The sequence below is a fragment of the Capra hircus genome, chromosome 20 (genome assembly GCF_001704415.2).
Source record: "Capra hircus breed San Clemente chromosome 20, ASM170441v1, whole genome shotgun sequence".
NCBI classification, from domain to species: Eukaryota; Metazoa; Chordata; class Mammalia; order Artiodactyla; family Bovidae; genus Capra; species Capra hircus.
The window spans coordinates 44,115,215-44,132,871 of NC_030827.1; positions in this window are offsets into that span (position 1 = coordinate 44,115,215).

The window sequence follows — 17,657 nt, forward strand, 5'->3', positions numbered from 1 at the left end:
CTTCCCGACCCAGGCTCTCCCACATTATAGGCAGATGCTTTACCTGAGTCACAAGGGAAGTCTCTGTGTGTGTGTGTGTGTGTATATATACACACACACATACATATATACACACAAAAATGTATATATTTATGCCATAATATGTATTGTATATTAATATAAAGGATATTGCATCTGACTTTTGCTGAATGCAGTGTTCTCTCATATCTTTAAGGATAATAGTAGTAATATAACAGAATCTCTCAAGTTGCTTCGGTTTGTTTTCATGTTACTTTCTTTCCTAGCGATCTTAATCTATCATCTTACATATAAAATTGTTGTTTAGTCACTAAGTTGTGTCTGACATTTTTGCAATTCCATGGACTATAGCCCACTAGGCTCCTCTGTCCGTGGTATTTCCCAGGCAAGAATACTGGGGTCGGTAGCCATTTCTTTCTCCAGGGTATCTTTCCAACCCAGGGATTGAACCCATATTTCCTCCACTGGCAGGCAGATCCTTTACTACTGAGCCATCAGGGAAACCTAAGTATAATATAGTGATACCAAAAAGCAAGTTCAACTAACAGGGTTGTGGGAATACTTGTCCTTCACTATAGATAGATCTTACTGGCACTATTTGTGGAAATCATTGGTAATAATATTTTTTAGTTATTTTTTCTTTCTTTTTGTTGGACTTCCTTCCCATGCATTGTATAATAGATAATTCTCATCTCCTGCCTTACGCATGAACACCATTCTCCAAGTTAGAATACCAAATAGCAGAGAAGAAACCCTTGAGTATTCCTTAATCCTCATGAGATCAATCTCCCAAATCTTCAATTTTTCCTCCCAGGAAAGATAATTAGTATTTTACATGCTAGAGCATAATTGGGAATCTTCTCTTAAGTAGGGAAGCTACTATTTCCTACATATTTGGAGTGGGGAGAGGACAATTGGATATAATTTCTTCTCAATTAGACTTTCAACCAATCTGCTTGTAAAGGTTGCCTTCTTTTCCCTTTCAGAGTTCACTGCCACCAATTATTATGGTTTCCAGAAACTCTATGGGAATAGTTTAACTTCTTCTTAACTTTTCCAACTGCTAAATTAAGAGTCTGTCTTCTCAAGCTTACTGCATGTAACAGGAAGGCACTGCTATCTCTTTAATCCTTTTAAACACACTTAAGTGGTATCTATGCATGCATGTGTGTGTAGTTTCTCTGTAATTCCAGGATCTCTTGCTCTTAGGTTTTACTTTGAGGTTTTAAATTCAATAGCTTGAGTTCTCCTGGTGCTTGTGACTGCTGACTTTCACTTACCATGAACTTTGTTATTTCTGATTTTGAGTTTGTGAGCTCATCTTAATCTGGCCTCTTTTGATTTTCCCCTTTATAAACTTTACATGGAACAATGTTTCCCTCCAGAACAATTTTGCATTTGATTTCTAGACTCCCTAGAGTTTTCACTGCACCAGGATCATTTTTTAATTGATACATTCTCAGCCTGGGCTATACATATATTGCTAGCATAGTGTAAATTCATGTTCAAATACATCAAAGTTGCAGGGAAATTCTTTTGATTTCTTGTGAGAATTTTTGCCCCACAGGCAGAGTCATGAAAAAGGCAAACTATTTTCTATGGCGACAGATTTAGTTAGTTCTCTCACCAGTAATACTAAAGGTCTTTGATAGTATCTACTCTATGGGAATTTTCTAGGCTTGAAAGCATAGTATCAAATCATGACTGCTTTTAATAACGTCACTCAAGTGTTGTTGTATCATCTTAGTTACCTCTGTCTAGTTCTCAATGTATTATTCACTTCTGTCATCTAGAATGGCTTCATTTTTTATCTGTAAACTACTGCATTAATTTTTAAAATTGTCTTAATTTATCTAAAATCTAGTTTTTCAAGAGAAAATAAACAATAGCAATTGCATTAACCCAAATCCACTACACAATTTAATGTTACAAAGAAACCATAATTTGTGTTTCTTAATAGTGATGTATGTTCAAGATAAAGGACTTACTAAATAGGAATTAGTGTGTGTATATTTCCTTTTTCAGTATCCTTTATGAAAATCTCAAAGATTTTAGAGCTATTGTACATGATCATGTCTGTCAATCCTTTAGACCTATATTTACATTGGTTATTGGTTTGCTGCACTAGGCAATAATTTTCTCAGTTCTCAAAATAAATGCTTTTTGCTTTTTTCTGTCCACTCATCTGTCGACCAAGTGGAAATATTCCAATGTGTCTCAGGTTATATCTTTTTGCTTGGCATTGGGCTCCCAGCTTATTCTTAAGCAGATTCTCTGTAATAAAACAAGGAGCAATTGCTAGCATTTCCTACATTCATGCATCTTTTTGGAATTCAGAATTAGAGATCTGGTTGATTTGTGAGGCTGTCTTTTTCTGCTGATGGTGAGGATGGCTCCCAGTGACACTCTGAAGCTACTTGAGAAGCTGAACGTGACATCCATGGCATGTCTGTGTTCACAGCAGGAGAGACCCTGCACTCAGCTCTGCTCTATTGACCCCTTGCTCAATTTGTCCTTTCATGCCATCAGCCATGATTCAGAAATAGATGCTGCCTTTCTCTGGTTTTCAAGTATCTACAACTTGTCAAATAATATACACATGACAAGGTTGCCCAAGAAGAAACCTGTGTAATTTCATAACATTTCTGCTTCTTAACAGAAATCACTATATTGTGAATGGCTTTCTTCCAGATGTATACTATAAAATATATCAGTTCATCAATTATGCTCAAGTATTGATACCTGTGTACTTTTGTGTATACATGTTTCCTTGGTGGGGGGCAGAATATATAAAATAAAAAATGTGTGAGTGTGTGTGTATCTCTCTCTCTCTCTCTCTCTCTCTCTCTCTCTATATATATATATATATATATATATATATATATATGTATATATATATATGGGAGATGGTGAGAACAGGGGAAGGATGGCATGCTGCAGTCCAAGGGGTTGCAAAGAGGCAAACAGAGCTTAGTGACTGAAGAACAACAACAATAAATATAAATAAATATTTAGTTTCCTCGTGTCTCACACAGTAAAGAATCTGCATGCAATCCCTTGGTCAAGAAGATCCTGGAGAATGGATGGAATGGCTAACCACGCCAGTATTCTTGCCTAGAGAATTCCATAGAGAGAGGAGCCTGGTGGGGTATAGACCATGGGATCGCAAAGAGTCAGACACGACTGAGTGACTAAAGCTTGTTTATTTATTTGTGTGTGTGTGTGTGCGCATACGTTAAAGTTAACTTACTTCTTTGGTGAACTTATCTGGTTTCATGGGTTAAACAGCATCTATATTCAGACAGTTAAAAATTTAAACTTCAAGCCTTATTCCCTTTCCACTCATATAAATCCAACTGTCTATTCAACATTTATATCTAACTTTCCAATCAATATGTGATAGTAAGGTCAAATTTTCCACTTGTAAAATGTACTGGCTTTATTTCTCATTTTTTGTTCTATACCAGTATTTCCCATTCTAAGAGATTCCATCGTTTGGTTGCTCAAGTGAAAAATACTGAATTATTCATTGAATCTTATTTACTATGGCCCCATACCATATCAGTCAATATCTCCTGTTTATATTTCTTCAAAATATGTCTAAAATCTAAAATTCTTGATGCACCCATTATCAGAATATTTAATTGTCTCTCACCTGAATTACTGTAATAGCTCCCAAGGGGTTCTTAGATTTCCTTTCTCATGCTTTCCTCCAACTGCATATTATCAATATTCTAACCAAAGAAAAATTGTAATATGTTGGATTATATTGCTGTTCTGCTCAAAAATCCATTGTTCTCTATGTTGCCAGTATCAAATGATACATAAGAACAGTCTTATACTATTGGCAGTTTTATCATCACAGTTTTACAAATGGAGTAACAAGGCAGGCAAGGATCCGTTTCTTGACCCATGCTATCTGGGTAAGAGTAGTAATATACAAGGAGGTCAGGGAGTCTTTTTGGAGAATCTATGCTTTCAACCTCTCGCAATAGGTATTGCCAGAGGGCATCACAGGGCAGACACACTGAAACCATAATCACAGAAAACTAGTCAGTCTAATCACACAGACCACAGCCTTGTCTAACTCAGTGAAACTAAGCCATGCCATGTGGGGTCACCCAAGATGCGCGGTTCATGGTGGAGAGGTCTGACAGAATGTGGTCCACTGGAGAAGGGAATGGTAAACCACTTCAGTATTCTTGCCTTGAGAACCCCATGAACAGTATGAAAAGGCAAAATGATAGGATACTGAAAGATGCCCTCCCCAGGTCAGTAGGTGCCCAATAGGCTACTGGAGATCAGTGGAGAAATAACTCCAGAAAGAAAGAAGGGATGGAGCCAAAGGAAAAGCAATATCCAGTTGTGGATGTGACTGGTGATAGAAGCAAGTTCCTATGCTGTAAAGACAATATTATATAGGAACCTGGAATGTCAGGTCCATGAATCAAGGCAAATTGGAAGTGGTCAAACAGGTGATGGCAAGAGAGAACGTTGACATTCTAGGAATCAGCAAACTAAAATGGACTGGAATGGGTGAATTTAACTCAGATGACCATTATATCTACTACTGCAGGCAGGAATCCCTCAGAAGAAATGGAGCAGCCATCACGGTCAACAAAAGAGTCCTAAATGCAGTTCTTGGATGCAATCTCAAAAACGACAGAATGACCTTTGTTCGTTTCCAAGGCAAACCATTCAATATCATGGTAATCCAAGTCTGCCCCCAACCAGTAACACTGAAGAAGTTGAAGTTGAAAGGTCCTATGAAACCTACAAGACCTTTTAGAACTAACACCCAAAAAAGCTCAACATTCAGAAAACTAAGATCATGGCATTTGGTCCCATCACTTTATGGGAAATAGATGAGGAAACAGTGGAAACAGTGTCAGACTTTGTTTTTTTGGGCTCCAAAATCACTGCAGATGGTGATTGCAGCCATGAAATTAAAAAACCCTTATTCCTTAGAAGGAAAGTTATGACCAATCTAGATAGCATATTGAAAAGCAGAGACATTACTTTGCCAACAAAGGTCTGTCTAGACAAGGCTATGGTTTTTCCAGTAGTCATGTATGGATGTGAGAGTTGGACTGAGAAGAAAGCTGAGCAGCAAAGAATTGATGCTTTTGGACTGTGGTATTGGAGAAGACTCTTGAGAGTCCCTTGGACTGCAAGGAAATCCAACCAGTTCATTCTAAATGAGATCAGTCCTGGGTGTTCTTTGGAAGGACTGATGCTAAAGCTGAAACTCCAATACTTTGACCACCTGATGCTAAGAGTTGACTCAGTGGAAAAAACTCTAATACTGGGAGGGATTGGGGGTAGAAGGAGAAGGGGACAACAGAGGATGAGAATGCTGGATGGCATCACTGACTCGTTGGCTATGAGTTTGAGTGAACTCCGGGAGTTGGTGTTGGACAGGGAGGCCTGGCATGCTGCAATTCATGAGATTGCAAAGAGTCAGAATGACTGAGTGACTGAACTGAACTGAACTGATGCTTTCAACCATGAGGTACTATCTTTCAGTGGTAGGTATCTAAGAAGCCTTAAGTGTGCTGCACCTCTTCTCTTCCTACATCCCTCTGACTTTTCTTCCTTCATTTCCTTTTAGTCTCTCATTTGTTCAGTCCGCTGAACTTGATATTCCTCAAAGATTTCAGGAGTCAATCTGTATCAAATTATCTTCACTGATTCTTCCCTGCAGCTAGATGCTGGGGTCCAGCCCCAGTGGATCCAGGGTAATTCGAAAGGGGGATGGAGTAGGCGTCCTAGGAAAGAACTTATTTAATTAGAAGTATAAAGAGAGATTAGAAAGGAATAGTGTAGTAGGAAAATTAGAGGAGAAAAAGTGGCTGAATAATTTGGTTTATGTGGCACACCAATCACCACCTATGTAGGCCACAGGTGTCTTTCCGTTCTCCCAAAGGAGAGGAGGCACTGAGGTCTCCCCAGTCCAATCTTAGAAGCCCAGGCAAAATTAGCAGGCTTGGTGAGTACCCACATTCCAGATGGGAATTCAGCCAGAAGAACGGAGAGCAAGAAAGAAACGACACGGGGGAATCAGTCTTTCCATAAACTGATCCCATTTCTTTATTTTTCAGGTTTGCTTATATACTTTTTGTTATACATAGGGATGAATACAGAGTCACACGGGGGTCAGCAGTCCTGACCTTTATCAAAATCAGGTGCTTCACATAAATGTATAAAAAGAGGTCTTAGGGCCTTACATCATCTTATGGCCATGAGGCCTACTGACATTTTATGACCCTTTTTTTCTGATAACGGTTAGTTAACCAGAAAACTTATTTTTTCCAAGGGTGTTTTTTCTTAAACCAGGCACCACCCTCTGAAGGTACCAGATAAAGTTGCATTCCTATAGAGTGAAGGTGTAGTGGGTTACAACTAAGAAAGGAATTTATTTAACATAAGGTTAACATGATTAATCTTTAAAGTTAATACTTATTTCTCCTATATGCTAGTTATATTCATTATAAGGGCAGGAAATATGGAGATTTAGCAGTAAAACATCAGCCCAACAAATCAAAATGCTTTCACCAAGGTTCCCCTTAAGATCTATTTAGTATTAAGATAATGATAAAGTTACATTTTTGCATAGCAAGGACACAGTGATTTATAACAGAGTACAGTGATCTATTACAAAAGAGAAAATTAATTAACTCAAAAAGTCTAGTATTGCTAACATCAAAAACTACTATCTTTCCTTTTCTATATTCCAAATACATTGATTAATATATTTCCAAGTGCCTAAGGATATAGAGGCCTGGTGGCAATCATTGACTCAACAATGAGAAAAGCCCTATGCTAATTAAGACTTTCAAAATACTCCAAGCTCTCTGCGCTGTTTATGGTTGAGAGGTAGTAAACAATCATGTGCTTGGCAGGAGTATGGATAATCTTGTCACACAAGCTAGTCTGCCAGCAGAGAGGTTTGACCTGAGACACCCTTGTCACACCCAGGGCAGGGAATTAGCAGCAATTATTGGCATAACAAATGAAAAACCTTTCACCAATACAATTCCTAACCAGCCCACTATACTAATAATTTCTAACTTCCCCAAAGAATGTGCCTTTAGTAAGTCTAAAACATCTCATGCCTCTCATGGTTGGGAGCCTGTAAACAATCACATGTGGTCAGAGGAACCTGTACAGGAAGGCTAGATAACCTTCAGAGGAGTTCGTAAGTTGAAACACTCTTGTCATGCCCAGGAATGTTTATTGACTTGGAGCTGTAAGCTAACCCCTTCTCTGAGAGAGGTAATGGGGGTCAGTCCCCCGTAAAGTCAGAGGTATAGATCAGAGCATGAAACAGTAAAGTAGGTAGACTCTGGTTTTGGGGGTAGATGCTTAGGAACAGGGGGTTTCCTGAGGCTTGATCACGCCTTTGCTTATGCCGAAGCCTGCTTCCTCATGACCTTTGCCATGGGCGGAGCTCCTCACGCTGGCTCCGGGCAACTAGATTTCTCCTCTACCAAAAATTAACTTGGCTCACACTCTTATTGCGTTCCTCCACTCTGATGTTGCATTCTCACTCAGGCCTATCTTGTCTTAATTGAATATTTCAACATTCCTGCTCCTGGCCTTACACTATTTTAGATCCAGTCAATGTTTGTCCATAAACTTAACAGCCTCTAACCTACTATTACATTTATTTCCTTATAAATTACATTTAGTTTATTTTGGCATCATATAGAAAAAGCAAAGAGGAAAACAAAATTACCAATTTAGTAAATAATAAAAGTTACATTTTATAATAATAATCAATCTTTAATTTATGTGTAGCTTTTCCTCTGAATTTATTATGAAATATTTACTAACAATTCTCAACTGTGATAAGTGAATTTATAGTGCAGGTTTAAGGATAGACTGAGGTAGAAATGATTAAGGCTGACTTTAAAAACAAACTAAACTAAATATAACAAACATTAACTGACATTTTTATTACTATTATCAGGCTCACTGTCATTTCTCCTCCAAGCAATTTTCACTATATATAACTCCTTTTATAAAAGGTAAAAGCACTTTGAAAACATGCTATTAACACATTTTACCAAGCACTTCGTAAATCTTAATATTTATGTTAAATAAGATCTAAGTCATCACAAATGCTTATGAGGTTTTTATATTCCATATTTTTATAAGTAATTCCATGTACAGAGTTTAAATGTTTCATTGACGTTCATTCAGTAGGCAACTTATCCAAAGTTTAGATTCAGTATTTTCTTTCACTAGAGAATAGGTTTATTGCTTACTGATATCCCCAAATTTCTTCTCACTATTGTCATTATTGAAAAAAGAAACCTCTTGTGAAAATTATCAGTTACCCTAAGAATATTTATTACTGTAGCTAATGTCATTTCACAGTACCCCTTTTCTTAAATGGTTTAAAATATTATCATTAGTCTAATATAAATTTTACCTTTTCTATTAGTTTAATTTTACCTGGGAATTCAAATATATTTTTATATACACTGACATAAATTATAAAGAAGAGGTCAAATGCAGGGCAGTCTGCAATGGCAGTCATACACACAGTTACAGAAATGTAATTAATTCCTGCTCATTCTTATATGCTTCTTATTCTCTGAAATTCTTTTGATGTTGATTTCTCCCCAGATATATATTTCATGGTCTGTGATTATCAAGAATATTCTTTGTTCAACGTCTAATATAAGTTTATGTATGGTGGATTAAAATTTGTAAGGTAGAATAACTTTCAGCTTTTACAACATCTCTTGAACACTATCGTAAGTTAATTTGGAATAGGGCTATTTCTTGAACAGACTAATATCTAGATATTCATTATTAGCATAAAAGATTCTTCATTGTTCCCTTGTATATTCAATTGATATTTTGAATTTGAATGTATATCATATGTGTAAGATTTTCTAAATAAAATTTGAGGAAAACATAGAGAATTGAGTTTTAAGATGAACATGTTTCAGCTACTTTTTAAAGTAGTTAAATAAATAAGCTGTAATATCTTCTTAAAAATAATATTTAGAAAAATAACTGCACTAAAACATGTCAGGTATTATAGGAAACTATATTCGGAACCAAATAAATATAAGACAGTTGTAATGCCTCAAAATATGTTTTTGCAAATTTTTTCAAAAATTGTAAAAAAAAAAGAGAGAAATTCTAAATCTCAAATATTAAATTAGGAGATATAACGATCTGACTTCAACTGATCTGTAATTTGCCTATTTGTAACACTTTGAATTGTGTTACTGGAGAAAACTCTCAAGAGTACCTTGGACAGCAAGAATATCCAACCAGTCAATCCTAAAGGAAATCAACCCTGAATATTCACTGGAAGGACTGATGCTGAAGCTGAAGCTTCAGCACTTTGGCCACCTGATGTGAAAAACTGACTCATTGCAAAAGACCCTGATGCTGAGAAAGATTGAAGGCAGGAGGGAGGAGATGACAGAGGAGGAGATGACAGAGGATGAGATGGTTGAGTGGCATCACCGACTCAACAGACATGAGTTTGAGCAAACTCCTGGAGATGGTGAAGAACAAAGAAACCTGGCATGCTACAGTTCATGGGGTCACAAAGTGTCAGACATGACTGAGCAACTGAACAGCAGCAACATGGAAACAATAACGCCTGCATTTCCTTCCTCACAAAGATTTTGTAACATGAAGTTGAAACTTATATAAGCTTCTTGAAGAAATTAAACCTCCGTAATCTATTTGTGCTACCATTTTTTTTCTAGCCTACACCTCTGTTAGGGGCTTCCCAGGTGGCGCTAGTGCTAAAGAACCAGCCTTCCAGTGCAGGAGACTTAAGAGATGAGGATTCAATCCCTGGATTGGGAAGATCCCCTGGAACAGGGCATAGCAACCCACTCCAATATTCTTGCCTGGAGAATCCCACAGACAGAGGAGTCTGCTGGGCTACAGTTCATAAGGTTGCAAGGAGTCAGACACGATTTAGTGACTTCGCACACATGCACGCCTCTATTACAGTCCTCATCTCCAAACATTCTATTCAACAAAACAGGCTATTGCAATTATATTATGTAGTGTTACCACAACCAATTGAAAACTTTCACACCTCTTAGCCTGTATTCCCATATCCCCCTCAAAGATGTTTCTTCATCTTAATTTGTCTCTATTTTACTCATTTGGGGACCTATTCTGCTTCAGGAGGAGAAAGCAGGAATGTAAGGGGACGTCAGAGGATGAGATGGTTGAATGATATCACCAAATCAATGGACATGAGTTTGAGCAAACTCTGGGAGATGGTAAAGGACAGGAAAGCCTGACATGCTGCAGTACGTGGAGTTGCACTATAAAGCCTTAAACAACAGGAATTTAGCTTCTTACCATTCTGGAAGCCTAAAGTTCAAAACCAAGGTGTCAGCAGGGTTAGTTCCATCTGAAGGCTGAGAGGAAAGGTTGTGCACTAGAGCTCCCTTGTTGACCTCAAGACGGCTGTCTTCTCCCTCTGTCTCTTTATATTCTCTTCCGTGTGTGTGTGTGTCTGAGGTTTCCCTTCTATACTGGATTAGGGCTCATCCTAATGACCTCATTTTAATTTTATTATGTCTGTAAAGATACTATCTCCAAATCAAGTCACTTTCTGAGATACTGGAGATTAGGATTTCAACATACGAATTTTAGGCAAGCACAATTCAATTCATAAGAGTGTCCTAAAGTGTCAAGTACTGAGGAAGCAAAAGGCAGAGAAAAAAGGAAAGATATACCATCTGAATGCACAGTTCCAAAGAATAGCAAGGAGAAGGAAGAAAGCCTTCCTAAGTGATCAATGCAAAGAAATAGAGAGAAACAATAGAATGGGAAAGACTAGAGATCTCTTCAAGAAAATTAGAAATATCAAGGGAAAATTTCATGCAAAAATGGGCACATAAAGGACAGAGACAGTATGGACCTAACAAAAGCAGAAGATATTAAGAAGAGGTGACAAGAATACACAGAAGAACTACACAAAAAAGATCTTTACTCAGATAAAGATAATCACAATAAAGATTATCACTCAGATAATCACAATGGTGTGACCACACTCCTAGAGCCAGACATCCTGGAATGTGAAGTCAAGTGGGCCTTAGGAAGCATCACTATGAACAAAGCTAGTGGAGGTGATGGAATTCCAGTTGAACTATTTCAAATCCTAAAAGATGATGCTGTGAAAGTGCTGCACTCAATATTTCAGCTAATTTGTAAAACTCAGCAGCAGCCACAGGACTGGAAAAAGTCAGTTTTCATTACAATCCCAAAGAAAGGCAATGGCAAAGAATGTTCAAACTACTGCAAAATTTCACTCACCTCACATGCTAGCAAAGTAATCTTCAAAATTCTACCAGAGAGGCTTCAAAAGTACATGAACCGAGAACTTCCAGATGTTCAAGCTGGATTTAGAAAAGGCAGAGGAACCAAAGATCAAATTGCCAACATGCATTGGATCATAGAAAAAGCAAGAGAATTCCAGAAAAAACTTTTATTTCTGCTTCATTGACTACACTAAAAAGCCTTTTGCTGTGCGGATTAGAACAAATTGTGGAAAATTCTTCAAGAGATGGGAATTCCAGACCACCTGACCTGCCTTCTGAGAAATCTGTATGCAGGTCAAGAAGCAACAACATTTAGCACTGGACATGGAACAATGGACTCGTTACAAATTGAGAAAGGAATACAAAGCTGTATATTGTCACCCTGCTTATTTAAATTATATGCAGAGTACATCATTTGATATTCTGGGCTGGATGAAGCACAAGCTAGAATCAACATCACTGGGAGAAATATCAATAACCTCAGATAAGCAGATGACACCACCCTTATGGGAGAAAACGAAGAAAAACTAAAGAGCCTCTTGATGAAAGTGAAAGGGGAGAGTAAAAAAGCTGACTTACAACTCAACATTCAAAAAACAAAGATCATGGCATCTGGCCCCATCACTTCATGGCAAATAGATAGGGAAACAATGGAAACAGTGAAAGACTTTATTTTTGGGGTCTCCAAAATCACTGGAAATGGTGACTGTAGCCATGAAATTTAAAAATGCTTGCTCCTTGGAAGAAAGCTATGACCAATCTAGACAGCATGTTAAAAAGCAGAGATGTTACCTTGTTGACAAAGGTCCATCTAGTCATAGCTATGGTTTTTCTAGCAGTCATGTATGGATGTGAAAGTTGGACCATAAAGAAAGCTCAGCACCAAAGAACTGATGCTTTTGAACTGTGGTGTTGGAGAAGACTCTCGAGTGTCCCTTGGACTATAAGGAGATCAAACCAGTCAAGCCTAAAGGAAATCAGTCCTGAATATTCATTGGAAGGGCTTATGCTGAAGTTCCAATACCTTGGCCATCTGATATGAACAACTGACTCACTGAAAAAGACCCTGATGGTGGGAAAGATTGAAAACAGAAGGAGAAGGGGATGACAGAGGTTGAGTTGGTTGGATGGCATCACTGACTCAATGGACATTAATTTGAGTAAGCTCCGGGACTTGGTGATTAATTTTTTAAGGTATGAATGTCAATTTTAAAATTCTATGATATATATATATATATATATATATATATCCATTAAATTAAATTAAATTGTATTGTTCTGAAATACACCTTTCGTACATATTTGAGGAAAAAAAAAAAAAAAGATTTCTGGTCACAAGTCTTTCCTTCCCGCTGCTGCTGCTGCTAAGTTGCTTCAGTAGTGTAAGCTATCTAAAATGCACAGGGCTCATATTATTCTGTTGTTGTTTAGTCACTAATCTATGTCTAACTCTTTTTTGACCCCATGGATTGTAGCTTGCCAAGCTCCTCTCTCCATGGGATTTCCAAGGCAAAAATATTGGAGTGGGTTGTCTTTTCCTTCCCCAGAGCAAATTTCTTACCCAGGGATTGAACCTATGTCTCCCACTTGGCTGGCACATTCTTTACCACTGATCCACCAAAGAAACCCATTAAGGTGCTATTATTTTTATATATGCATGCTCAATAGATCTGAAAACAATCAAAGTATGGATAAATTGAGAAAAATTATGTTTGTTAAGATAATTGGCATTCATAAGTGCTGTCATCTCCATCTCAATGGCATCTCCAACTATAACTGTATCACTGTTATAGTTATTCAGACAGAATCCACCTAAGATTTGAAAATATACAAGACAGAGAAGATATCATAGATCCCAATACCTTTGTGAAACACTGGAATGGGTATCTAGATATTATAAAGCATTCCCTTTAATTTACACCAATGGGAACAAAAATATTCTAATATAGACAACTTTTGAAAATGTTCCAGCCTACATATAAAAATAAGTGAATAGTTTATTACTAAAGAAAAAATGAGATACTGAAGGACATAAAATAACACATAAAATCATATCAAAGGAAACGACAAATAAGGTGAAAAGACAACCCTCAGAATGGGATAAAATAATAGCAAAGGAAACAACAAAAGAATTAATTTTCAAAATATACAAGCAGCTCATACAACTCAATACCAGAAAAACAAACAACCCAATCAAAAAGTGGGGAAAAGAACCAAAAAGACATTTCTCCAAAGAAGACATACAGATGGCTAACAATCACATGAAAAGATGCTCAACGTTACTTATTATTAGTGAAAGTGAAGTCACTCAGTTGTATCTGACTCTGCGACCCCATGGACTATAGCCTGCCAGTCTCCTCCATCCATGGGATTTTCCAGGCAAGAGTACTGGAGTGGGTTGCCGTCAGGGAAATGCAAATAAAAACTACAATGTGGTGCCACCTCATACCACTCAGAATGGCCTTCATGAAAAAGTCTACAAACAATAAATGCTGGAGAGGGTGTGGATAAAAGTGAACAATCTTGCATTGCTGTTGGGAATGTAAACTGATACAACCACTATGGAAGATGGTATGGAGATTCCTTAACAAGCTAGGAATAAAACTACCATATGACCCAGCAATCCCATTGCTAGACATATACCCTGAGGTAACCAAAATTGAAAAATACACATGTACCCCAATGTTCATTGCAGCACTATTTACAATAGCTAGAACATGGAAGCAACCTAGATGTCCATAGACAGATGAATGGATAAAGAAGCTGTAGTGTATATATACAACACAATACTAAGCCATAAAAAGGAATGCATTTGAATCTGTTCTAATGAGGTGGATGAACCTAAAGCCTATTACACAGAGTGAAGTAAGTCAGAAAGAGAAATATAAATATCGTACACTGACACATATATATGGAATCTAAAAAGATGGTACTGATGAATTTATTTTCAGGGCAGCAGTGGAGAAAATAGACATAGAGAACAAACCTATGGACACAGGGGGAGGGGAGGAGGGAGAAGGTGAGATACATGGACAGAACAACATGGAAATTTACAATACCATATGTAAAATAGATAGTCAATGGGAATTTGCTGTGTGACTCAGGGAACTTGAACAGTGGCTTTGTGACAGGTTGGAAAGGCGAAATGGAGAGGGAGATCGGAGGGAACTTCCAGAGGGAGGGGACATGGGTGTACCTATGGCTAATTCTTATTGATGTATGACAGAAAAATCACAAAATTCTGTAAAGCAATTAGCTTTCTATTATAAAAAATAAAGATGAACAAAAAAATTCCATTAATACATAAAGATAGTAGTATGTTGTCTTTGAGATATACAGATAGCTATAGATGACTAATACCAAGACTAAATGTAAATGCATATGATCTTTTGAATATAATATAATACTGAAAAATGGAGAAGGAAATGGCAGCGCATCTCAGTATTCTTGCTTGGGAAATCTCATGGATAGAGGAGCTTGGCAAGCTACTGTCCATGAGATTGCAAGAGTCTGACATGACTGAGTGACTAAGCAACAAGAACAATATTAAAAATAATAATAATATTATTTAAATAATATAACTCTGAACTCAATATGAAGAAATATTTAACTAAATTATTGTGAAATCTGGAATGCCAATTGCTGAATTATTTTCTTGTGCCATGTGTTTATACTGCCTATGAGAGGGCTTTTAATTTAGATAATGAAAAAAATGATTTGAAAAATTCCCATTAATATATTGTACTTAGGTCCCTGTGCACGATTCTGTGTATAGGTCTGTGTATGTGTGTGCATGCCCCCAAACACTTACACACTTGTCTGACACTTCCTTTTAGCTAACAACCTTCCTTTTATTTATTTATTTTCTTTCTTTCTTCTTTTTTTTTTAATTTTAAAATCTTTAATTTACCTTCCTTTTAGATAGTAACCCAAACATCTAATAGAATAGAACTCTTTGTCTTAGTAGAAAAGCAAAGGGTTAATGCTCATTTTTAGCTTTTTTGATTGTTTTATTGATTATTCTGAATATTTTAACTTTTATAGAATTTTTCTACTCTTTAAATGGCTAAAATATATACCAATTGATACTTTTCACAGAATGAAAAATTTATAATACTTAGTATAGTCTAGTATTGTTTCCCTGTTTTTATTTTATAGACATTATTTTCTTACTTTTTTCAAATCTTATTTTGATTCATATTTGTTCCTAAAATTTGAAAGCAATATTCAATTATATTTGTTAAAACATACACTTTTCAAAATGTTTAAAATTTTGACTAATTTTGAGTTCTTTCAAAGCTAAGAAAGATTTTTTATTATGCAGTCCTGGGACTCTAGTTTCTGTTCAGTAATTAGAATTCTCTAGATTTAAAATCAATTCAATACATAACAAAGATGTTCTGTTGGTAAAATACATTTTTGCTTGTTGCCTACTGATCATTCCTATTTTCTTTGGCATCCTAAGGGATTATACTTCTGTATCCTCTAACTATTTCTCCTCAAAGATTTTACACACACTTGGGTGCCATTGACATAAAATTTATCATAAATTCTACATCATGGTAGAATTTTGTAAATTTCGTACTCAAATAAATATTTTTATAATGAAAAATCACTGTTAGATATGTGATACATTCAATACATAAACTAGCCTATCTTTTTCTTAAAAGAAGTGCTTGTAATATCTAATTATGCTATAAAGTGAGACGAATCAATCTGCCCCAGGTAGTACAGCTGCAAGGCTTAGTAATTTTTTTATAGTACTGACTTCTTAAAAACATTAATGTAAAATAACATAATTCTTTCAAACTGAGCTTTTCTTACTTTTACCAGCATGCTACACAGAATGATTTCTTACTTTTAGCAGCATGTTAGGCAAATTTAACAAGTGAATGACACTTTAAAGCAAAAAGAAGAAATGTATTGGTTTAAATATTTTAAATTATGTTTATAAAACCACCAGAACAAATAAATTATACACTCACTTGAAATTATTTTAGAGATTAAGAACTTAAATATGTTATTAAGAAATAAACTAATATTTTAACTATAAAGAATAATGTGGTTTGCCTCTCTGTGTATTGTTCTGAGTTATTCTGACATTTCAAAATATATATATGACTTCTATTAAATCTATGAACTTTCATGTAGATTTTTGAAAAGAATAACTTTTTAATTAATGTTTTGCTTATCTTTTCTTTATTAAAATACACTACACAATAGGAAATGATATAGTTTCTCTTCACCGGAAGATCACATAAAAATATAATGAGTATTTCATTAAAAAAAATTTACCACCACATTACTCATAGGTTTGTTGTTAGTTACAATAAAAGCCATAAAACACTAATATATCAGGTGTTATTTATTAAGGTGATGTATCAATTGCTAAATTCTACATATCGACTTTTAGAAGAATGTTTATGTTGAGAATAATGACTGCATTACCCTTACAAAGTATAAAATATTGTGAAACCATACTTTTAATTCTCACTTTGTCTACATTTTGAGATAATTTATTTATCCAATTCTAATTATGATTAAGTAACAAGAACAAGACATACTTATGTACTAAAATTAACTATAACATAAACAAACAGAAAAAAATACAAAAAATGCTTGACAAAAGTGAACAAATGTTTCAGACATTAGACTCTGCAAGGTATGACTTTGAAGAAAACAAGTGAGTTATTCTTAATGTTAGCTCAGATCTCCTGTTATAAATTTTTAATTCTAAAATAAGGTATGGAAAATCAAACAGAGTTCAAAAGCCTTACTGCAATGAGAAGGTAGAGACTGGAATCTGGAAAGGCTGAGATGGCTGAAACTTATAAAGCAAAGTTCTAGAAGAAAACTACAAAGAAAAAACTCCAGAAATGTGCTTATGGTCCAATTGATATGCTCAACATGAAACTATTCAAGTGTGAAGAATAATTCTAAAAGCCCAGGAAAAGAAAAACTGAAAGACTGTAAACTTAAAACTTTTCATTAATCATGCAGGACAAGAAGCTATTTGAGATACATACAAGCAAAATGACTAGTTTTCAGTGACCACCTGCGCCATTTAGGGGAGATACTGGAAGTCTCATGTTTTAATAGGACTGAACCATCTTGGATTAAATGTTCCAGTTTATATTCTCTAAAAAAGCTATCTTATTGACTCGCAAATAATTTAACAGTCAGCCCAAACACTCTTCAAGAAAGAAATCAAAATCCAGTCATTCAACAAGAAAATACAATGAAGAGCATCTTACTAAAACATGACAAGCAGCAGAAAATTTCGAATAAATGTATCAATAAACTTGAAAGCAAAGTTAGATC